Source organism: Lissotriton vulgaris, chromosome 7 (genome assembly GCF_964263255.1).
Source record: "Lissotriton vulgaris chromosome 7, aLisVul1.2, whole genome shotgun sequence".
NCBI lineage: Eukaryota > Metazoa > Chordata > Amphibia > Caudata > Salamandridae > Lissotriton > Lissotriton vulgaris.
Window position 1 is genome coordinate 597,019,927 of NC_141695.1, and position 24,487 is coordinate 597,044,413.

The following is a 24,487-nucleotide window of genomic DNA, read 5'->3' on the forward strand; positions in this document are numbered from 1 at the left end:
TACAACTTTCGTGTGAGGGTGTGGAGTTGAGCGAGGTTGGGCAAGGGAATTTTTGCATTTGTCACCCTGAGTGGGATGGGTATGCTCAGACGTGAGTCCCATGCACTCCACACCACTGGATTCAAGCAAGCCGGGCTGAAGACGGCTGGAATGCCTGGAACCGGTCCTCGGAAGCTTGTTTCCGGTCCAGGGAAGGCATGGCTTGGCAGTTCGGGCTGGACTGTTCCCATGAGGCACAGGGTCAGACTGATTTGCATATGGCCATGTCTGAACTGGGCTGGTGTGGAGTGCAAAAAAACAATGGATTTAGGCCCAGATCTCTGTACTGGGGTGAATGTATGACATTGTTCTGCATTCTGTCCATCAACTGTGGTTTTTGCATTGGGCAAGGGAATTAGGGCACAGTTTTCTTTAGGGAAATAGTTGGGTGAGAGGAAAATCCTTTCCCTGTGAAGTGGGAGCTGAATGAATGAAACATAGACTTTTTACTTGTAGAATAATGTGTAATGGGGCTACAAATGTAGAAACAGTACTTGCAATTTCTTTACTCTAGTTGGTAGGCTTGTTTATATGAATGGAATTTGAGTAGTATATGGTGATATATCAAGCTGCATGCTCATCAAAGTGTTGGTAAGCTGGCAAGATTATAGACTTTTCAATCATTCTGTAGGGTTGCCTGCTTCTTTATCACTATTTAAAACGATTTTGAGCAAGACCTGCCCTCTTTTCACAGTCAATACTAGGTGACCTTTTTTCCCCTCACATTATTTTCTATTTTCAATTTGTCAAGTTTTGACTTTTTAGGACTTGAATAAAAATACATTCTGATGGATACTTCTACTTGCAAAGTTCTCACTTTTGAATACATTTGTCACCTTCTGCATATCCCAGACACCAGATTGGATCCAGAAACTTCTGACATAGCTCTCCAGCTCTACCATGGGGTTCTGGCTCTGTATCAACACTAGAAGCAGGGTTGTGGTGACATCAAGGGAACCTTATAGCACCCACCATAGTACACCGATGTAAATTTCTTTCTTTTCAACACCTTTAAACGTGAATTCCGACATTCTCCCCCTAGGTTTCAGACAAACCTTTCTCTCAAAATAGTCACTAAAAATACAAAAAAGTGCAGGGTGTTGGGAACATGTCTCCCCCAGAGAATCAGTGATGAAGGTCTGTCACAACAGCCAAATGTCAATTATTAACCTCCATGGCGACAGTCTTTGGTGCCTGGGTTCTACGCACAATTCTAGATCGAGCAACCAAGATCTTAATATGAACCCTAAGACAATCAAGGAAAGGGAGGCTAATCTCAATATGCCCTGCGCTCCAGCAGATGAATGTCGAGATTGGTCAAAATCCAGGTTGGTTTCCTGCTCTTCACCTGCCTCCAAGTCATCCACGAGGCGATTGCATGGTAAGTCACCACCACGATCTTCTCCCATAGCACCATCTTGTCCTGAACTAGAACTAGTGAAGATTCTTTCCTCCTTCGGTGTTGCTGGGCTACCTTGATTTCCTTTCTGTGAAGAATGCCTTGGCAAAACTGGCCACAGCTCTGGTGGTAAACAGAAAAGTGGCTTTGCATTACAGCCCAGCCCTGGAGACCTGGAATTTCTTTCAGTCCACCTTTTGCTGTAGAGGCTTGTGGTGTAGGCTTCCTCCTCCACTACATTCATCCCGGGATTCTTTCCTATTCACCTGCAGATTGCAAAATACTGGAAGGGGTGTTGAAGAAGGTATTTGCTATGGGCAGCCTGACATTACATTCATGCAAGGTTGGCTGCCTTCTTGGCCACTATACCTATGCCTTGTTTTATATGGCAGCAATGGTTGTTCCAGACCTTCATGACCTTATGAAGGATCATTTTGCGGAGGTCGCCTATGACGGTCAGGGCGCATCCAGGCATATTATCTAAGTGGCTGTGAACACCACAGGTTCGAGGCATGTGGGCTGCTGAATTCATATCTGTGCATAGATTGCCGCCTAGTGTTGGGTCCGGATGATCGCACATTGTTGTCCTGGAAGAGTCTTCGAAGTATCACGAGATAGGTGGCTCCTCCCCTGGACTACAGTGCGCATGGGCATCAACTCCATCCTCAGATTGTTTTTTTCCGCCATTGGGTTCGGATGTATATTGGTTCCCTCTAGTCGGAATCGATAAAAAACTTTCTTAAGGACAAAAGGTCTTCGTCGGTATAGTCTTGCGTTCGGTGCCTAACTCTTCCAGCTCGGTTCCGAGCCGGATTCCATACACCTGCGTGCTTTCAAGGCGGAGGGCCCAGTCGACGCCACAGACCCTATCGACTATTCATCATGGACCGAAGTCCGTTCAAGAGATGTCCCGTCTGCAACTCAAAGTATCCCCACATCGACGTCCACCCGATGTGCAACAAGTGTCTGTCGCCGGACCATGATGAAGCCAGTTGCAAGGCTTGTTCCCGTTTCAGGTCCAAGAAGACGCTTAAGCATCGACGCGCTGCGCGCCAGGAGGCCCAGCACACTGCACGAGCGCCTGTGGACATTTTCGATGCCGGGGATGTCGAAGAGGAAGCGGACCGGGAAATCGCTGACAACCTGTCGAATCCCGCGTCAGAGGTCGAATACAACTACGACGCGGACGCCGAAATGTTCAAAGCTGAAGAAGTCGTCGATGAGGTAGGGGACGACGACGGGGCCTTTGGGGCCTTGGAAGATAGCTCGAGCGATGAGCTACCTCACACTGACACTGGGGCCGTACCGTTTCATAAGGCTCAGGTCGAGGGATCGCCACTATGCCTTACCCAAGATCTTACAATGGGTTCTACGGCCCCGCCTTCGGGCTCGGCCACGGACATTACTATTGAGCCGCACCCTGCAAAACCGAAAGTGAAACCAACGGTCTCGACACAAGCAACAGCACTGGTGCCCCCCTCGAAACCGAAAGTGCGCATTACTTTGGTCGGATCCAAGGCCTCGGAGCCGAAGAAGCAGAAGGATGTTGTCGATCCGAAGGCTCACGTCAAGGGCGTCGAGACGAAGTCTGCCACGCCGAAGACAAAGGTCAAGGTGGCCGAGCCGAGTAAATCGGCGCCGAAGACGGTCGACACCGACAAAGGACTCGGTGATCCGAAAGTTCTCGATACTCCGCGTCAACAAGACAAGGCCTGAAGCGGCGCAGCCCGCGAGTCCACGCCTGGGGCTGGCTCAAAGGATCCCGTCGGATCGACGCAACCATCCGCCGCTTTCACCAAGCAAGTGACGGCCTCCCTACAGCGCATCAAGGAGAAGGCCTCGGCTGTCGGAACAAGAGATCCTCCACCTTCGAAGCCGGTCGAGAAACCTCACAAAACGTTGACGCCCATTCACTTCACGTTGCCGCCGAAGGTAGCGCCGAAGGCTTTCACCCCTAGAATGGTCGCCAGCGTGCCCGAGAAGGTGTCCTCGGTGCCGAAGTCGACGACGGTGGTTCCCACCTTGAAGCATCAACAATCTTCATTAGAAGACCAACAAGAACGCTTTATTGATGCCCAAACGGGCAGACTTTCCCTCCACAAGCGGAAAATTGCCCCGGAACAGCCAATGGAGTCCTACAAGATTCCTTTAAAGAAAAAGAAGGACTCTGCTTCGACTCCTGTCCTTGTGGAACCACTTTCTCCACATGCCCATAATGTCTCGCCCACTTACTCTGACGTGGACGCTGGGGAGGGCGATGATGAGGATGAGTACAGCTATCCTGTCTACACAGAGCCTGATGATACCAATGAACCCTGGGCTGCTGGTGCTGACCCAGGTGATCCTCATTCTGCCCCAGACACTCAACTTTATTCTGTAAAAGACATCACCTACAGAGGATTCAGCGGCGTTCAATGCCCTCATTGAACAGGCGGCTAAAAACCATGACGTCCAGCTCCATGCTGACCCCATTGACGTGGATTTTCTTTTTGATACCTTTTCAGTCTCAGAGAGAACTGTCAAGACTCTGCCTATTTTAAAAGGTGTCTTAAAACATGCTGGGGAAATCTTTAAGGAGCCTACCAGAGCCAGGGTGATAAACCCTAGGATTGAGAAGAAGTATAAACCAGCGCCTACTGATCCTACTTACATTAAAGGACAGTTGCCTTTGGACTCTCTTGTCGTTTCAAATGCCCGGAAGAGGGCTAATTCTCAGACAACGGGTGATGCTCCTCCCCCAGACAAAGAATCTAAGGTGTTTGAGGCATCAGGGAAAAGGGTGGCAGCACAAGCGGCCAATATCTGGCGCATTTCCAATACACAAGCGCTTCTAGCGAGGTATGACAGGGCACACTATGACACACTGGAGACCCTGTTGCAGCACCTGCCAGACGAATACAAGGAGGCAGCTGAGATGCTTATTCAAGAGGGGAAGCTAATATCTAATGCTTCAATTAAATGTGCACTAGACATGGCTGACACCGCAGCCAGGGCTGTCAACACTAGTGTCATGCTGAGACGACATGCCTGGCTCAGAATCTCGGGGTTTAAGCCAGAGATACAGACCACCATTCTTAATCAAACAATAAATCCAGATCATCTGTTTGGCCCAGAGGTTGACACCACCTTGGAAAAGATTAAGAAGGACACTGAAACTGCTAAGTCCATGGGGGCCTTACAGTCCCAGCAATTCAGGGGTGGGTCTTTTCGTCGCTCAAGCACTAGAGGCGTTTTCAGAGCCCAGCTCTCTCAAACCACGCAGTACTACAAAGGCAACACGCAGTCCACATACAACAAACAAAGTTGAGGTGGATATCGTGGTAACAGCGCCAAGGGCAGGGGTCGTGGAAACAACAACTCCAGATCCTCTGCCACCAGCAAACAGTGACGCCTTGTCACTGCCCCCCGACCACACAACACCGGTCGGGGGGAGACTTCAGCAGTTCCTGCCGGTCTGGAAAACCATCACCACAGACAGGTGGGTCACACAGCTCATACAGTACGGCTATTGTCTGGAGTTAACATCCACTCCACCCAACTTGCCCCCAAGACACCGTCCTATGTCCAACGAGCACTTGCACTTATTGCAGCAGGAGGTCATCGTCATGCTGCAAAAAAGGGCAATCAAGCTCGTGCCTGTGGAAGAAAGAGGCACAGGAGTTTACTCACTGTACTTCTTGATAACAAAGAAGGACGGGTCCCTCAGACCCATACTGGACCTCAGACCCCTCAATCAGTACATTCTATCGGAACACTTTCATATGTTGACCCTGCAGCAAGTACTCCCGTTGCTCAGTCAAGGGGATTTCCTCACAACTTTAGACCTAAAGGATGCGTATTTTCACATTCCGCTGCATCCGTCACACAGAAAATATCTCCGGTTCACCATCCAAAACCAACATTACCAATTCAAGGTTTTGCCTTTCGGAGTCACCACGGCACCCAGGGTGTTTACAAAGTGCCTGGCGACAGTGGCAGCGCACCTAAGGAGACAGAACATTCACGTCTACCCTTATCTGGACGACTGGCTCATCCAGGCAAAGTCAGCCCAGCAGTGTGCCGCTCACATGTCCCACACCATTCAACTTCTTCACGATCTGGGATTCTCACTGAATTACCCAAAGTCCCTACTCCAACCCGCCCACATATACGGCAGTATCTGGGTGCGACGATAAACACTCTGGCAGCCACAGCACCGCCGAATTCAGTGAGGGTCAACAGCATTCAATCGCTGATACAACGATTCAAACCCCAACACTCGCTTCCAGCGCAAGTGTTCATGCAGTTGATAGGCATGATGGCCTCCTGCATCTCCATAGTCCCGCACGCGAGACTACATATGGGTCCGCTTCAGGAGTGCTTAGACTCAGGCACACGGACAGTTGAAAGACCTAGTGTTGGTGAGCGGTCGGGCATACAACTCTCTGCATTGGTGGAATCCACAAAACCTTTGCAAGGGACGACCGTTCCAAGAGCCTGTGCCACAGATCATCCTGACGACGGACGCTTCTCTCCAGGGATGGGGAGCTCATGTATCCATTACACTGTGCAGGGACTATGGACACAACAGCAACGGAAGATGCACATCAATTTTCTGGAACTGATGGCAATCTTCATGGCACTAAAGGCCTTCAAAGTACATCTGTGCAACAAGGTCGTGTTAATCCGGACGGACAACATGACAGCCATGTACTACATTCAGAAGCAGGGAGGAACACACTCTCCACAGCTGTCTCATCTGCTCAGAGCATGTGGAAGTGGGCCATTCAGAGAAACATCTTCCTCATGGCAGAACACCTCCCAGGCAAGGACAATCAGATGGCGGACCTGCTCAGCAGGTACAGCCACCAAATGCATGAGTGGGAGATACATCCATCAGTACTCCACCCGTACTTCCAAAGGTGGGGTCATCCAGAGATAGACCTGTTCGCCACAAAGGAAAACGCAAAATGCCAAAGCTTCGCCGCCAGGTTTCCACATCCACAGTCGCAAGGCAATGCGATATGGATGAACTGGTCAGGCAAATTTGCGTACGCTTTTCCCCCAGCACCTCTGATACCGCTGGTGGCACGCAGCTCAAGCAGCACTAGATGACTCTCATCCTGGTTGCTTCAACGTGGGCTCGCCAACCATGGTACACCACGTTTCTGGAACTGTCCGTGGTACCGCATCAGAGGCTGTGCCTCACACCCAGCCTTCTGACGCAGAGCCATGGCGACATTCAGCATCCAGATCCGCAACAGCTCAACCTGGCGATCTGGCTCCTGAGGTCTTAGAGTTTGGCTACCTCAACTTACCTCCTGACTGTATGGACATCATCCGGGAGGCAAGGAAGCCCACCACAAGAGCATGCTATGCGGCAAAGTGGAAGCGGTTTGTCATTTATTGTGCAGACCACAACATTAACCCGCTAGATGCATCTATTCAGAACATCATTTGTTATCTTTTACATCTGTACAAATGTAATCTGGCCTATGCTTCCATTCGCATACATTTATCCGCAATGGCTGCTTATCTCCAAAACAGGCAGCACCTCTCACTCTTCAGGGTGCCTGCCATTAAAGCCTTTCTGGAAGGACTCAAACGAGTCATTCCTCCGCGGACTCTACCAGCTCCTGAGTGGAACCTCAATGTGGTCCTCACCCGGCTGATGAGTCCCCCCTTTGAACCACTGCATTCCTGCGAGATTCAATTCTTGACATGGAAAGTGGCTTTCCTTATAGCGATTATGTCGCTGCGACGAGTTAGTGAACTCCAGGCACTAACTATCCAAGAGCCATTTATTCAAATTCATTCTAACAGGGTGGTGCTTCGCACTAACCCTAAATTCCTTCCTAAGGTAGTGTCTCAATTCCATATTAACCAGACTATTGAACTACCTGTGTTCTTCCAAAATCCTGAGTCATTGGCGGAGAAAATGCTCCACACGCTCGACGTCAAAAGGGCCCTGGTGTATTACATTGATAGGACCAAGGATTTTGGAAAAATTAAACAACTCTTTGTTGCCTTTGCGCCACAACACAAAGGTCCCCATTTCCAAAGCTGGTATAGCTAGGTGGATCGTTAGATGTATTCAGATCTGCTATCTGAAAGCCAAGCGTACTCTCACCATTCCACCGCGGGCCCACTCCACCAGAAAGTTGGGGGCCTCCATGGCTTTCCTTGGAAATATTCCTTTGGAAGACATATGTAGAGCAGCCACATGGTCTACCACACACACATTTACAAAACATTATTGTGTTGATGTGCACTCTAAACAGCAGGCAGCTGTAGGGCAGGCTGTTCTAAAAACACTTTTCCAAACTGCTGCAGCTGGCACGGGCGGCCGCCGTTAATGGAGGAACTGCTATGTATTCTATGCACAGATATGAATTCAGCAGCCCACATGCCTCGAACCGAATATGCTACTTACCAGTGTGCATCTGTTCTTGGCATGTAGGGCTGCTGACATTCATATCGCCCGCCCTCCTCCCCGGCGCCTTTAGCAGCTGCAGAATTCACATCTACTTCTAGCATGGTCATCATTCACTTAGTTTCACTCCATCTTGGCCACAATGGCTAAAAACAATCTGAGGATGGAGTCGATGCCCATGCGCACTGTAGTCCAGGGGAGGAGCCACCTATCTCGTGATACTTCGAAGACTCTTCCAGGACAACAATGTGCGATCATCCGGACCCAACACTAGGCGGTGATCTATGCACAGATATGAATGTCAGCAGCCCTACATGCCAAGAACAGATGCATACTGGTAAGTAGCATATTCGATTCAGTGGCCAGAGCTATGGGGTGCTCAGTATCTCTGTGCCATCATGCTGGCTCAGATTTACATTTTTCTTTGGGGGTGTCCAGGCTACACTGATTGGCATTCCATTTTTGGCAAATATCTCTTCAGGTGCAAGGCAGATTCAGCCTTTGAGGCGCTTTAATGCTTCGAGAGGCGTTATGCGGTCTCTGGGGCTTCAGTATCTAGCAAAGGACTTCAGCAGGTTTCAGAAATTTTAGGGTTTCTATGCGGGATTCCATTGCAGGCAGTGCCAGCCCTCGCTGGCTACCAAACATCAGCAGAATTCCTTTGTGCTACAATACAAAGGAGGAGGCAAGGGAAGTGGTAGCCAGACTTCACTTTCCCCTGCCTCCTTAGCACCACCAGGGAGGCTGCTTTAGCTCGTCCCTGAAGGAGCATGCATGGCCCATTGGAGGAAGAGGAGGTATCCACTTTTCTTCTTACCTGTAAGGAGTTGACTTTGAACCAATACATCCATCATATTGTAGAAGAGGGTATTCCTTATACTGCCTGAAGCAAACCCCTTATATCCCTCTTGAACAGTCCCTTCAGTCAGATCATCTGCAGATACTGCAGCAGGACCCGACAGCCCTGCTCCATATAAGAGTGGTGTAATTGGTTGCTGTGTAGAAAATTGAGACGGGATTTCTAGACTCGGAGCGCCGTCCTTCATGGGAACCAGGAAGTACTATGTCCAGTGATAGACCTTCAGACGTCTGAGCTTTTACCTATGCAGAGAGAATTGAAGATGCTGTTTCTGGCTCACTTTCTTCTGGCGCTTGTAGCCAGTGACTGGATTGCGTTCCTCCACTTGCAGGACACTTACTTCCCCATACTTATCCTGTTGTTGCACAGGAGATACCTGTTGTTCATGGTAGGGTACATTAATTATCTATTTATGGACCATCCCTTTTTGAACTGACATGAGCACCTTGAATGTTTTTGAAGCTGATGGCAGTAGTTGTTGCCCTTCGCAATAGGTTGGGGAATCCCTCTCTTCCCATATTTCAACATTTGAATGCTCAAAGCCCGGTAACCACAGCTGGTGTTACACCACTTGCAGGCAACATCAGCCCTGATATTCTTCTTGGGATCTTCCATCAACATGCCCAAGTCTCGCCTTGAATCCTCTCAGTGCCTCCTGTTCATGGAATAGTACTAAATGCAACATTGCTACAATGCAATGCAACATTGCTTCCATCTTCTGCAGCGAATCCGTGACATTTGCGATATGATTCTGATATTTTGGATAGGGGTTTGGTTCCTGACAGTTTCAATCCTACTGAGTAGTATCTGTGGGGCCTAGAGATGTGAGGAACACACTTCATATCAACCTGCGCGAACTGAGGGAAGTTCTGCTGCCCTTCCTCCCTTCCCGGCTAATCCATTCAGAACTTGAATTGTAATATGACTGAGATGTGGTACATTAACCATTTGATAGGAGTGGGGTCTCACCTTCACTGTCATGATGCGTTGAGGCTCTGCACCAAGGCATACCAGCAAGGAATGTGGCTAGTATCCTATCATTTGACCAACCACCTCAGTCTACGCCAACAAGCCGATTATAAATTGTGTCTTCATCCAGAGGGATTTTTTTTGCCCTTAAGGAACGCCTCAGGTGGACTTCTTTGTCGCTCACTGCCATGCTAACTGCCCTGTGATCTCCAGTATCAATACCCAAAAAAGGACACCCTGCTTCCATTAAGGTTCCTAATGCCGGGAAAAACTATTAATGGAAACAAAATTCCCTGGCAACCTTTCTTTTCCAATGGATGTATCAATCTCCCTACACACTGTATGGCCCAGAGGGTTACGGTCTTTTGTTCATACATTTTATTCTTATTTTCACTAACATATCTACAATTTCATCAATTGCTTTTCAATATATTCACACTGGTTTCATATATCTAGGCTTTCTGTTCTGGTTGTTCTCAATACTGGTCTGCTTAAAAACACAATTTTTCAATCTTAAAAACACTTTATTCTATAAACATTCATACCTCATACATCCAGAAACTTTTCATGCATCCACACACATATACTAAAACAGTTTCCTATGTCAATATCAACATTGCTATTGTGTATTTATTTTATTTTATTCCATGCTTTAACTTTCTACAATTTTCCTTTATAAATGTTCTCCTTCTATCTATATATATATATATATATATATATATATATCTCAAAGTATGATTACCCCAGTTGAGTTTTCACACTCTACTGTGACTTGAGTTTAATATCTTCGATGTGCATTTAGGCGTGAAACACCTTCTTTAGGAATACCACCAATCAAGACCCCACTCTGTTTCCAGAAACCTGCAAAAGTCAACATAATACCCTACTGAGCCGCACACCCCTTTTATATCGACACATTTGACAATACCTATGTTATATAATGGAGAACCGCCACCTACCACAAAACCTTCACCAGACTGTTCACCTTCACCAATACTGAAAAACAATTGAAAACATACTGGAAAAAAATAGATAAATCAACCTTACATCCCAAAGAACACCAATTGTCACCTCCATGGCAAACATACTCTACAGTGACTAATCACACCCTATGTGTTGTCTATTTACTTCATACACAATTCTATTGCCTACCATCCTCGAGGAGGATGCAGTACAACAGGCCCTCGAGAAACAATTTACAGCAAAATAGCCAAGGGGGACCGGGTAAAGTCCTTACTGTGGAACAAAGCAAAACAAGCAAGTGAATAGGGCCCCTACGCTCATGTTTTCGACAGAAAAAAATTGTTAGGGAGGATAGTACTCTACCTGTGCAGTTTGTCAAAAGCAGCACAATGCATTCTTCTAAGGCCTCTTTGTATGCAGAGAACACCTTCTTATAGATACAGAGGTAATTTATATGTGTTCACATTACATCCTGCAAAATACAAATAGATGATGGCATTAGAATCCTATCCTGAACCTTTCTACATTCAGTGTTTAGTTACTATCCTATCTATTTTATGACAGAAGAATTCTGTCTCTGACCAGGATAATGCTCCATATCCCTCCCTGACCTCTGAATTGTTACTTAGGCTAACTTTAACCCATTCCAAACTCCAACCGTGTTTCGGCCAAAATGTTATATGGACATCAATATCTAACACTCTCCAATCCTTGTTGCCTTGAAACTTTTCCATACATAGAACAGGGAATTAAAATAAGTCCTCATGTCTAAGGTTCAAGACATTACACATCCTGAGAAATTAGTCTCTTTACCTCCACTATAATGAGTCACAGCCTCTTTCAAGCCACCAGCAGCGGCCAGTGTTTGTACCCTCTTCTTAAATGCCAAAAACCATGCGTCTTAAATACCCAGAACTGACTATTGTGCTGGAATTCGCCTTTATCCTTATGTTTCATCTCTACAGTGGCCAGACCAGAATATATGAAACAATAATTTTAACAATGTTTCCGACTTAAAATCTTGGGGCAAGGGACATATTGAGCACCTAAGCACACCTGGATTGTATAATAGATGGTCCATATAATCTTACATATTTCAGTGCCCACAATATTATATTGTACTGGAGCCTAAGTAGCTCCTTATTGACTAGTTCTCTCACTGCCATCTTGAAATGGGCACAAGTCGATCTACAAACATATTTCCAGATGTTAAATGAAAAAAACCCATCATTAAGCGACGCTTGCCAATCACGTTCTCCCTAGGGATTTCACTGTTCAAACCTCAAATATGAATGTCTAATGTAAAGATACGAAGGACCTCTCAAAGGTTTCTTCTGCTTGATCCCTCCTTTCCTAAACAATGACATTCTCCATAATGAGCCACTTGATTTCCTCAGATTATAGTCCCTTCTCTATATATTATTTTACCATTGGTGCATTTGATTTGTGTCTTGACTGCAGATCTGTAGGAAGAGTAGAGAGACTGTGTCCTGTTTCATTTACATCGCCATACACACATGGAGATATGAGGAAATATTTGACATTCTTTGTGTATAGCTCCCAGTCTCAATGTCACTGTTGCAAGCTATGCACTGGCCACACTTATGATTCCCGTTTACAGGATATTTGCCATTAATGGTTTTCTGAATAAACGTATGCTCCTTAGGAAGCCGCGACGTTACAACGTTATCCTTAAAATTTGGATATCTGCGGTGTACAAACATGGTTTTGTGAATGTTGACATTCTTCAAATCACTATTGAGGATATGCCAGTTCAAATTTTTAATTTGCTGTACCCTTTTATTCAATACCAAATGTCTAGTAACGCATACCAATTTGGAGTCACTTTGTTGATTGTTTTTCCACAGTAAGTGTTCTCTGTCATCGGATCGTGCTCTTTTGTATGCCCCTCTAACCACTCTTCTGGATAAACCCGTTTGATAAATTTTTTTTTTCATAGGCACTGCTTTTTAGGTTTCGCCTGGCGTCCGCTGCGCAGCAGCGTTGGCGCAGGCGAAATCTAATGTTAGAACAGTACTGGCTTTGTCCCGCTTTCACTTCCATTGGCTAGCTCCATAAATGGAGGCTAGCCATTGGAAGAGAGATCTATCCGTCATTGCCGGAGCAGATTCGTGGGCGTTCCGGCGTTCCGGCAATTTGTACTCATCCTGCCCATTTTCGTGCGTCATTTCATTGTCCGTGTGCCCGTCCCCCCCTCCCGCTGTCCGTGTGCCCGTCCCCCCTCCCGCTGTCCGTGTGCCCGTCCCCCCTCCCGCTGTCCGTGTGCCCGTCCCCCCTCCCGCTGTCCGTGAGCCTGTCCCCCCTCCCGCTGTCCGTGTGCCCGTCCACCCATTTAAAGCACTGGTGCCACTGCCAACTAATGATAGCTGCGCGCTTGAAACCATAAAACAAATAAAATGTTCTCTGCAGCAGTTCATCGGGTTGCTGAGTTACCGCATTGCTAACCGCATAATTAAAACAATTAATGGCCAAGAAGAGAGCAGAAACACCGGTGGAATGGAAGCTGGCCGTGGGTAGCGGTGTTACGCGTATCAAGGGTGTGCCGGGCCCTAATCCAAGCAAGAAAAGTACCCGCCCCCATCTCACTGTCTCCTAGTTTCATAGTAAGAAGACAACACCAGCAGCTGATTTGGGTATATTGGGCCCCTGACACCCGTGGCCCTAGGTGCCATTGCGCCTGCTGCACTGTTGCTAGCTACGCCCCCGAGCGTGGGAAAGTTTCAGACCCCCAAGGGCTGGCTGGGTAGCAAGGCGCCGGCGTTAGGACCCCGCGGAGTCCGGTTCGCCAGGGTTGCACTGTGTTGACAGCAGGCAGGCTCGCGCACCTAGTATGGAGTCCCAGTTATGGCTGCGCAGTGTCTGCAGGGATCGCTCCACATACTAATCGCCAGAATGTGAGGATTAACCGGGGGCGTCGAACATCGGAGGGTGACCCATGCAACCGGAAGCCCCCGGGCAGCCAAGGATTAAAGGGTAACAAGCGATTCTCATTTCCTGTCTCTTAATCATTGCTTCGGATTTAGCAGCATCATAAAATGCCTGTAAGTGCTGGTGGAGTCCCACGGCGAGAATGCACTTGAGGTTGTAATTCTTAACATACCTCAGAGGGACGATCGCCTACTGCTGAGATTTGTGTTGCCTGAAGAACTGCCTCGGGCTTTCAGCCTTCCTAGGTTGATTAAAATCACCCTTCCAACGTTGATAAAAACATTGGCTTAACTACAGTTACTCCATGTCACTCAAGACGTATTTTCGATTCGGAGGCTCTATATGTGACATTGTTACCAGTGGTATTGTTGCTTTGCATGGTAGCGCAGTACTGAAGGTGACAGTTTACTTTTCAGCACACAGTGAGTTTACTGCTGCTGTTTTCATACGCTGATCTTTCTGTCTGGTTTTACAGCACTGTGTTGCCTTGAGCGCTGCGAAGGTCTTCGGGTGGCATGTTGGCACTACATGAAATACTTATCACAAGGACGTTTCTTGGAACATAAGTATTGACAGGACTGCATAATGCAATACTCTGGCATATGATGTCTTGACAACAGCACTGGTGTCTCTAAAAACGTGACACTGTTAACGCATTCCCATGGTCCCCTCCGAATACAAAGTGCCAGAGATGTACTATATGTTACTCTAGCCACGACAGATCCCCGGCTTGCTTTGCCAATAACGAGTCTGCTTTTCAGTTGATTTGTTGGGGAACATATAAAATATGTCATAACTGCGGGTTAGGGACCAATCTGCTGAATTTAGACATCAGGACCACGAGGTTGGAAAATCACCAAAAATGAAGTCAGTATCTTGTTTTGCCTGAAATTGTAAATGTATGTCCTTTCAAAAACAGCAGTGTGCATTCTGCTGTGACAATTACATGCTCATCCCTGTTGCATGCTGGAGTGTGAAGGCTGATCTCACGACACACACACCATGCTATTCTGTGCACACAGCTCATATTTGGCACGCTTCTGTTGCGATATACATTCACTGAGTAGCTATCCGGGGCTCCTTCTTGGAGCTAGGTCCATAATGCATCAAAATACCTAAAATGGGCTCCTCTTGGGAACACAAACGTTTCAATTACGCCTGTAACATTGTTGCAGATTATTCCACCTCTTGAGCATGGAAGTAACATTTGTTTTTATTGTGAAAGAATGTAGAGATTGTCTGGTTTTACTTTAAAGGCCGTAGATAAATTTGCATATTCGGTTGAACGTTGGTATGTAACCTGCAGGATACCCTTTTAACCTGCGCCAATGTAGAATTCCGTGCTTACTTTGGTATGCCTCCATTGAAAGAATCTTTTATATCCACTCGTCGCCTCAAATTTGCCTTCTGTTTTTATGATCACTTATGCTGATCTGTGCAGAATTTGTGGTCACAGACTTCATATTCGTGTGCAAGATCTATTGAGTAGGTGGTTGAGTAGGGGGGGAGGGTGTCAATTAGAAATAGAGAGCTTCAGCGAGAGACCTGTTGGTAACATTTTCGAACCCCGTCGGCAGGGTTGCGAACAAATAGCATAAAATAACTCAGCGGGTAAGGGTTAATGCTCTTGCAGCTGGGAAGTGCACGGCACGCACGCCCCTGTCCTGATTGGGGTACTCCTCACTTTGATCTCATGGAACACCCTTTTGGACATTGCGGTATGGATAGTACTAGTGCCTTTAAGGGAGGTTCTGCCATTAGTTGTTTACCATGCAAAGCAGATACACACTATATAAAGCAAGATCTATTCACAGTTAGTCTTTTTTAAATGCAATAATGTGTTTTTCATACTGCTTAGCGCTTTTTCTAATGTGCACTATTTTTAGGTTTCGCCTGGCGTCTCTTACATTGTCTAGCTCCATAAATGGAGGCTAGCCATTGGAAGAGAGATCTGTCCGTCATTGCCTGAGCAGATTCGTGGGCGCTCCGGCGATTTTTATTCATCCCGCCCATTTTCGTGCGTCATGCGGCAGTGGGCGGTTGTTGTTTTTTTTCGTATCGGCATGTTGGTTTCATTGTCCATGTGCCCGTCCCCCACCCGCTGTCCGTGTGCCCGTCCCCCCTCCCGCTGTCCGTGTTCCCATCCCCCCTCCCGCTGTCCGTGTGCCTGTCCCCCCTCCCGCTGTCCGTGTGCCCGTCCCCCCTCCGGCTAACCGTGAGCCCGTCCCCCCTCCCGCTGTCTGTGTGCCCGTCCCCCCTCCCGCTGTCCGTGTGCCCGTCCCCCCCTCCCGCTGTCCGTGTGCCCGTCCCCCCCTCCCGCTGTCCGTGAGCCAGTCCCCCCTCCTGCTGTCCGTGCGCCCGGACAGACACCCCGTGCCAAAGGAGGGGAGGCTCCTGCTTGCGATCTGGTGGCAATAGTCCAGTTCTTAAAACGATCCGAGGAGACTGTTACGTACAATAAGCTGCGCTCCCTTCAGGTTTTGCCAGCTGTGGCCTCTTCCGCCTGGTGGACGGGGTTAGGATGGGCATCTACAAGCCTCTGGTGTGTCACGGCAACTGGCCTCACCCAAAACGAGCCGCCATTTTCTACTCTGTGTTCGCTGGTAAACAGAGACGTCAGGCGCGCGAGCCGTACCACAGGACCAGGGAGCGGGTCTTCCTAGGCTCTCTGCTTTACCTAAAGGCGCATTCTGTCCGTGGGGGACGCACCTGGCTCCGGAACATGACTCTGGCCAGCTCCGGCTGCTGCCATTTTGTTGATCTAGCTGTTGTGCTCTGCCCTCGCCCCTGCCCCCCAAGTATGGGAGAGCCGAGCTCTGCAGGGGAACACGCAAGCGGCGCCTCTTTGAGAAGTGTAGAGCCCGGCTCAAGGTGTCACACCACTAGTGAGACCACTTGGTCACTGTTACTTTATCAAGTCAGTTAGGCTAGTGCAGGTTTCTGGGTACCAATGCTCATAGAAGATATTCTGGGAGTTATTTTCATTTGAGTGGCAGGCCGGATACCAATGGTTTGTTCAGAATAGCCAAGCACTGGAAACATGGCTGTGCTTGTTTCCCTGCCCCCTGGCTGTGCTTGCTTCCCTGCCCCCTGGCTGTGCTTGCTTCCCTGCCCCCTGGCTGTGCTTGCTTCCCTGCCCCCTGGCTATGCTTGCTTCCCTGCCCCCTGGCTATGCTTGCTTCCCTGCCCCCTGGCTGTGATTGCTCCCCCGCCCCCTGGTTCCCCTGTGCTTCCTCCCCTGCCACCTGGCTGTGCTTGCTTCCTTGCCCCCTGGCTGCTTGCTTCCTTGCCCCCTGGCTGTGCTTGCTTCCCTGCATCCTGGCTATGCTTGCTTCCCTGCCCCCTGGCTGTGCTTGCTTCCCTGCCCCCTGGCTGTGCTTGCTTCCCTGCCCCCTCGCTGTGCTTGCTCTCCTGAGTGTGTGTGTGGCTCTGGGTGGGTGTGTGTGGCTCTGGGTGGGTGTGTGTGGCTCTGGGTGGGTGTGTGTGGCTCTGGGTGTGTGTGTGTGGCTCAGGGTGGGTGGGTGTGTGTGGCTCTGGGTGGGTGGGTGTGGCTCTGGGTGTGTGTGTGTGGCTCTAGGTGTGGCTCTGTGTGTGGCTCTCTGTGTGTGTGTGGCTCTGTGTGTGTGTGTGGGTCTGTGTGTGTGGGGCTCTGTTGGTGTGTGTGGGTGTGTGTGTGTGTGTGGGTCTGTGTGTTTTTGTGTGGCATTTGCCAAGATTAAACTATTAGCATTGTAAATGACAATGCCATTTATTTATCTGTTTTCAAAACCAACACATAAATACAAATGTTGTCATTTACAATGCCAATAGCTCAAACTTTTCAAAAGGCGAAACCATTGCATTGTAAATGCTTGTTTATAATTGTCCCTAGGATTCATACAATTGTACCTTAATTTTAGGAACTGGCAAAAGGAAATTCTATGTTTTTGGTTCCTAGGATGGAAGCTGTTGAAGTAGAGGAAAGTGTTACGTGCCTTTGTCTTGACAAATTAGTCCACTTCCAGTTTGCCTGATTTCTGGCAAATCCATGTCAGGAATTCAACCTGTTGCTTACTGATATTGGCTCTAAATCTCAAATTCTGATTACAGCCATTCAATGAATTCTTTAAAATCCTTATGTTCTCCTGCCCAGATGGAAAAATTATCATCTGTGTATCAGGACCACGTTTTGACCGAGTCTAAAAAGGGAGCTAGTTCATTGTGAATATCTTTACCTTCAAAATTGCTCATGAAGATGTTTGCTATACTGGGCACACAAGAAGCACACATACTAACTCCCTTTGTCCATTGGTAAAGTGTACCCCCGAATTTGAATGTGTTTTCTTGGAGGACAGTTTTCAGGCGTTCTGTATTAAAAGCCCCTGGAGCATCTTTCAAGTGCTCCTGCATAAACAGATATACTGCATTGATAGCTTCATCTTGTGAGATGTTGCTATATAATGCCTTTATATCTTGGGTAACCAAAATGTCTGTATGTTCATTAAAGTTCACCTCTTCTGTAGATGTGATAATATGCCTCTATCTTTTATGTATGACTTAATGAGAGGAGCTACTGGGCGCAAAAAAGAATCAACATACTTGGATAGTGGCTCAGTGATAGACCCTATTGTGGTGACTATGGGTCTATATGGAGGATCTTTTTGGTCTTTATGGCTCTTAGGGACTCCATGGATACTTGTCATCTGCAAATTGATGACATTCAAGAATTCATATTCTTTTGTGCAGATGATACCTGCATTTAGGGCCCATGCTAAGCCTTTTTTGTTGCTATTTGTGATAGTTCACGCTTAGGGCCATGTAGCTTTTTTTCCACTTAATGTATTCACACAAAAATTGCATCCTTTATTTCCAACATCCTGAGGATTTTAATGGTTCCCAGCATTTGTGGATTCCCCTGGAGGAGGCCTAGAATTTAGCCAAAATACAGCAACATTTTGTTGTTTTTTTGGAAAAATGGGGGAAAAGTGCTGCAGAAGAAATTGTGTTTTTTCCCTGCAAATGTTATCAACAAAGGGTTTGTGGCGCTGAAATTCCCATCTTCCCAGCTTTTACGGACAGGCAGACTTTTCTCAGAAAATCAAAATTTTCTTCAGAGTTTTGGCATATTACTGGGAAGTAGCCTATTTTTAGGTCTTGCTAGGACGAACGTGCTAAGCGCGTTCTCGTAGCGAGAACTATAGATGGCGTCTCAGCCGAGAAAAACGACGAGGGGAGACGAGCTGGCCGCGCGCCCAGCATTCCCTATGGCGGCAGATTCCAACGCTCGCCTTCGGATCGGATCTCGCGCGTGAGCTTCTACCGTAGACAGCTCACGTGACGTCCCGCGGCCCAATCCGAAGGCGCACATCGGAATCGGCTCTGGCATTCCCGCCCCTTCTCACCGGACCGTCACTCGCCCTGCACGTCTTGTATTTTTACTTCTCAACTAGTAAATTAGTGCATGCAAGGGTGGCGTGGGCAGCATGGCCGGGCAAAAAGCACCATGATTCGTCTTCACGTACTTCATGTGGGGCATTTGTGCGCCGCACAAGTTAATACACTTTCATAACATGCATGGTTACGAGACTTTCGACTGTGTTACACGCGTCACGGCTGCAGCTGTGTTGAACTCATGGCACCACGCGCAGGGCACTTCTGTTCATATACTTTTTTCTTTCACACACGTCTCGGTGTTTGGCTAGTTGAATATGCCTGTGAAAAGAGATGTCATTTCCCACACATCGCTGCACGGGTTAAAACACTTTCATAACAAGCATGGTTACGAGACTTTAGACTGTGTTACATGCGTCACGGCTGCAGCTGTGTTGAACTCATGGCACCACGCGCAGGGCACTTCTGTTCATATACTTTTTTCTTAGACACACACGTCTCGGTGTTTGGCTAGTTGAATATGCCTACGAAAAGTGATGTCATTTCATTTGTATAAAATGGAGCGTGGATTGTAATTTAAGACATTTAGTCTGTTTTTTCTGTTCTGGCAGGAGGCCACCGAAGATTAGATTTTCAGTGTATTATTCCCCCCGAAGAATGGTCTTATCCGAAATGCACTGTGGTCATGGGGTCATTACAAAAGTGTGATTCACTCGACATTGACAAATTGTACTAAGTTGATTTCATTTGTTAATTTGTTTGCGTTGAGCAGTGGTTGTTGATGAATACATTTGATGAAATGCAGTAACCTATTTGACTCTTGTTTAAGGGAAGCTCATTACTTCTCAATGAACTCCCTCTATGAAGGACAACATGGGCTGTCATGTCTTTAATCTGTCCCTGTCTTTGGCAACATGGGCTACCAGCTGATACATTACAATTCTTTCCAAGAATCTCTAGCTCACATGTGCTTGGTCGAAGCTGCTGTTTGTTTCCATTTTTGTGGAGATTATCATGCGTGCTAATAGTTGATATGTTAGCTTCCAGTTTCCCACCAACCACCCAATTTTCCAGCAGGCTCCTCTCCCAATCTGCCCCCCCTCTCCGGAGGTCACATATCTAGGACTGTCTGGTATAGAAACCCACACCAAGTCCTTGAAGACTGCGAGAACCTCCTTCAATAAATATTTAATTCTGGGACATGCCCACCAAGTATGTATTAGTGTCCCGTCTCCCCGCAGCTGCTCCAACAACTTAGTGGTGTGTCAGTATATTCAATGGACCTTATCTGGTGTAAAGTACCATCCCATGATCACTTTAAGGCCAAATTCTCAATTCTGTAAAAGTTTTTGTATCTTTCCACCAGGCTTGCCATTTTTACATAATAAGTAACTTTTTTATCCCTATGTTCCACTCTACCGCCCTCACGCTACCACCCTCACTCTACCACCCTCACTCTACCACTCTACTGCACTCACTCTATCGCCCTCACTCACTCTATCGCCCTCACTCACTCTATCGCCCTCACTCACTCTATCGCCCTCACTCACTCTATCGGAATTGTAAATGACAAAGCTATTAATTTTGCTATTTTCAAAACCAACACATAAATACAAAATGTGTCATTTACAATACCAATAGCTCAAACCTTCCAAATGCGAGACCTATTGCATTGCAAATGCTTGTTACTATTTTTGGTGCTTTCACCCTCCTTATAGTTAGTGGTAGAAGTGAGTGTGAAAGCAGTAAAGCTATACATTTCAGAAAAGTAGACAACATTCTGAATTTAGCAAGAGGTCCTTCAAGGTTTTCCTATAGAAACTAACAGTTGAAATAACAACATATTGAAATTGAGTTGAAAAAATCAGCCGTTTGTGCCAACGTATTTGCCTGTAACTTTTTTTAATTATGGCAGATGTTTGAAAGCAATATACTATTATGTCCACTGGACCAGTCTGGTTGTGGTGATATATAGGACTTGTAGGTTAACCTAGAACCCAAGGTAACCAGAGCCAATAACTGAGTGCACATTGCAATGGGTTTTCATTGTGTACCGAGTACATAGCATTTCATTTGGTAAAGTATAAAGAGTGAAAAATAGGTATCAAGGGCAAATTGTGGGTACCCATACTAGCATATTAATTAGAGGACATTTTTCAAAGTGACTTCTTTTTTTACATTGTCTTACTTTTGGAAGGCAGAAATGCATAGAAAGTCAATCGGTAATAACACTTCTTCTACAATTCTGTGTTCCCTCTAAGTCTCCAGATAAAAATGGTACCTCACTTGTGTGGGAAGGCCTAAGGCCTGCGACGGGAAACTGCCAAAAACGCAAAGTGAATACATCATATTTTTCCAATGGAAACTGAACCTTTTTCTCAATGGGTTTAGCTGTGGATTTTGGACCCTAGCACAGCCAGCACCTGGAGAAACCTAGCAAACGTGTACATTTGTAAAAACTGGACATCCTGGGGAATCCAGTATAGGGTAACTTGTGTGGCTTCCATCAGGTTCTGATACCAAGAATCCCTTGCAAACCTTAAACTATGTCAAAAAGCACATCTTCCTCACATTTCTGAGATGGAAAGTTCTGGAATCTGCGGCGAGCCACAAACTTCCACCCACCCAGCATTCCCCCAAGTCTTACAATAAAAATGGTACCGCACTTGTGTGGGTAGGCCTAGTGCCTGTGACCGGAAACGGCTCAAAGCGCAACGTGGGCACATCACATTTTTCCAGTGAAAACTGACCCTTTTTTCACAATGTGCCTAGGTATGGATTTTGGACCCTTACTTAGCCGGCACCTAGGGAAACCTAGCAAACCTGTACATTTCTTTGAAACAAAACACACGCAGGGGATTCCAGGATGGGGTAGCTTGTGTTGCTCTCACCAGGTTGTCACCCGGAATGCCTTGCAAACCTCAAACTGTCAAAAAAACAAATTTTCCTCACTTTTCTGTGATATAAAGTTCTGGAATCTGCAAGGAGCCCAAACTTCCACCCACCCAGCATCGCCCAAGAAGTCCGATTAAAGTTGTACCTCACTTGTGTGGGTAGGCCTAGTGCCAGTGAAGGGAAACTGCCAAAAACACGTGGGCACATCTAATTTTTGCAGTGAAGACTGACCTTTTTTCGCTATGTGCCTAGCTGTGGGTTTTGGATCTTCGCTCAGCTGGCACCAAGGAACACCTAGCAAGCGTGTACATTTTTTAAAACAAGACACCCAGGGGAATCCAGGATGGGGTGACTTGTGTGGCTCTCACCAGGTTATGTTGCCAAGAATCCCTTGCAAACCTCAAACTTTGTAAAATAAAAACACATTTTCCTCACATTTGAGGTTTTAAGGGGATTCTCCCCTTCTAGTGATACCTCTCCTGTCTGCCTTGGTGCTCAGGGTGCTGAGATGGCACCCTGAGCACCGAGGTAATGAAACTGAAATGTGCTGATTGGCTCATTTAAAGTTTCGGTTTCTCTGAAATGACGTCAAAGCGACGTGCGCGCTGGTCGTCGTTTCAGAGAAACAATCGGAACAGCCTCAGGACCTGGGGAAGCTCTAGAGGCTGTTTTGATTGAAAGGACATCCCTCGGGTGCCCTGCAGTGCTAGAGGCACTCCTATGGTTTGAACCCATGTGATGACCTTTGACTACCATGATTTTAATTGACTTTTGGTGTTTTACATAATAATTCCCTGCATGTGCCTTTCTTGCCTTGAAGATTTCTTTTGCATCTCTTTGTAGTTTTAGCAGAGTGGAAGCTGTCACCGAGGAACAGAATGTGTGGTATGTGCATTTTGAAAGCATGAGAGAGAGATAAAGGTGTGGAGTGTACTTCTTGGTCTCGAAGTGCAGTGTTATAAGCAGTGGTACTCAAATATGCATTATGTTGTGCATTTTGTTGTACATTGGGAAGCATTATGAAGTTGGCTCATATCATCTTAAATTCGGACTCTGTCTTGCTTGTGCTTTTTGCACGCACAGGCAGGCCCCCAGATTACTCAAGTTATTTAGGTTATTCACATTCAAGGTCGCTTTGTTTTCTGTGCTTTTGGAGATTGTTGAGAGTACTGCCGGAGACTTTTGTGAGCTTCGTTAAGATAAAGACGGGATCTCTTAGAACCTGCACGCGTGTTACTGCTTCTGCCAGCACTTTTAATTCGAATCCTAATTTTAAATCGCCATAGCTTGGCTTTCGCTCCTGTTTCGCGCTCGTGCTGTAATTTGAGCAGTCGCGCCTGTATTTGGGGGGTGAATTAGCGAGTCTTACCTGCACTTTAATTTTTGGAAAACTCACCCGCATTTGTGGGATTTAGTGAGTAGGGCTACCTGGGAGGCTTACATCGCGGCGCTAGCCGCCATCTTGGGTGAGTGCTTGGGAAAGCGGGCCGGTGACTAGGCGCCATCTTGGTTGGCGGGCTAGACGATCGCATAGGCGGTCTCCCGCGCTCTGCCCTCGCACCTGCATTTAAGGCGATCCCTTACATCAGCAGGTAGATCTCTTAGAACCTGCACGCGTGTTACTGCTTCTGCCAGCACTTTTAATTCGAATCCTAATTTTAAATCGCCATAGCTTGGCTTTCGCTCCTGTTTCGCACTCGTGCTGTAATTTGCGCAGTCGCGCCTGTATTTGGGGGGGTGAATTAGCGAGTCTTACCTGCACTTTAATTTTTGAAAACTCACCCGCATTTGTGGGATTTAGTGAGTAGGGCTACCTGGGAGGCTTACATCGCGGCGCTAGCCGCCATCTTGGGTGAGTGCTTGGGAAAGCGGGCCGGTGACTAGGCGCCATCTTGGTTGGCGGGCTAGACGATCGCATAGGCGGTCTCCCGCGCTCTGCCCTCGCATCCTGCATTTAAGGCGATCCCTTACATCAGCAGGTAGATCTCTTCGAACCTGCACGCGTGTTACTGCTTCTGCCAGCTCTTTTAATTCGAATTCTAATTTTAAATCGCCATAGCTTGGCTTTCGCTCCTGTTCGCGCTCGTGCTGTAATTTGCGCAGTCGCGCCTGTATTTGGGGGGGTGAATTAGCGAGTCTTACCTGCAGTTTAATTTTTGGAAAACTCACCCGCATTTGTGGGATTTAGTGAGTAGGGCTACCTGGGAGGCTTACATCGCAGCGCTAGCCGCCATCTTGGGTGAGTGGTTGGGAAAGCGGGCCGGTGACTAGGCGCCATCTTGGTTGGCGGGCTAGACGATCGCATAGGCGATCTCCCGCGCTTTACGGTGATAAATAGTTATGGAGGGCCCAGCGCGCAGCGTTGGCGCGCAGCGGGCGCGTCGTAGGCGTGCCGGAGGTGCGCCAGAGGTAAGCCCGTTTGCGCCCGTTCGCGCACAGGACACGCTGGCGCCTGGACCTGCCGCTCCTGTCTCCCTTACGCCCTTAACTTATACGAAAGAAGAACTTCTAGTCCTGATCCCTGTTGTCTCGGGAGAACATCAGCCCTCTACTACTGTTAAAAGCCATAATTCTCTGGTTTGTGGTCTGCTAAATGTGAGATCCTTGTGCAGGCATCACACAGAGATAGCAC

At 47.4% G+C, this 24,487-nt stretch overlaps 1 protein-coding gene across 5 annotated transcripts in view; it reads left to right on the forward strand.

Moving 5' to 3' along the window:
• The window catches only part of EXOC7 (exocyst complex component 7), a 404,713-nt gene that overhangs the window by 223,649 nt on the left and 156,577 nt on the right, over positions 1–24,487 (forward strand). The gene's annotated exons all lie outside the window — the stretch shown is intronic.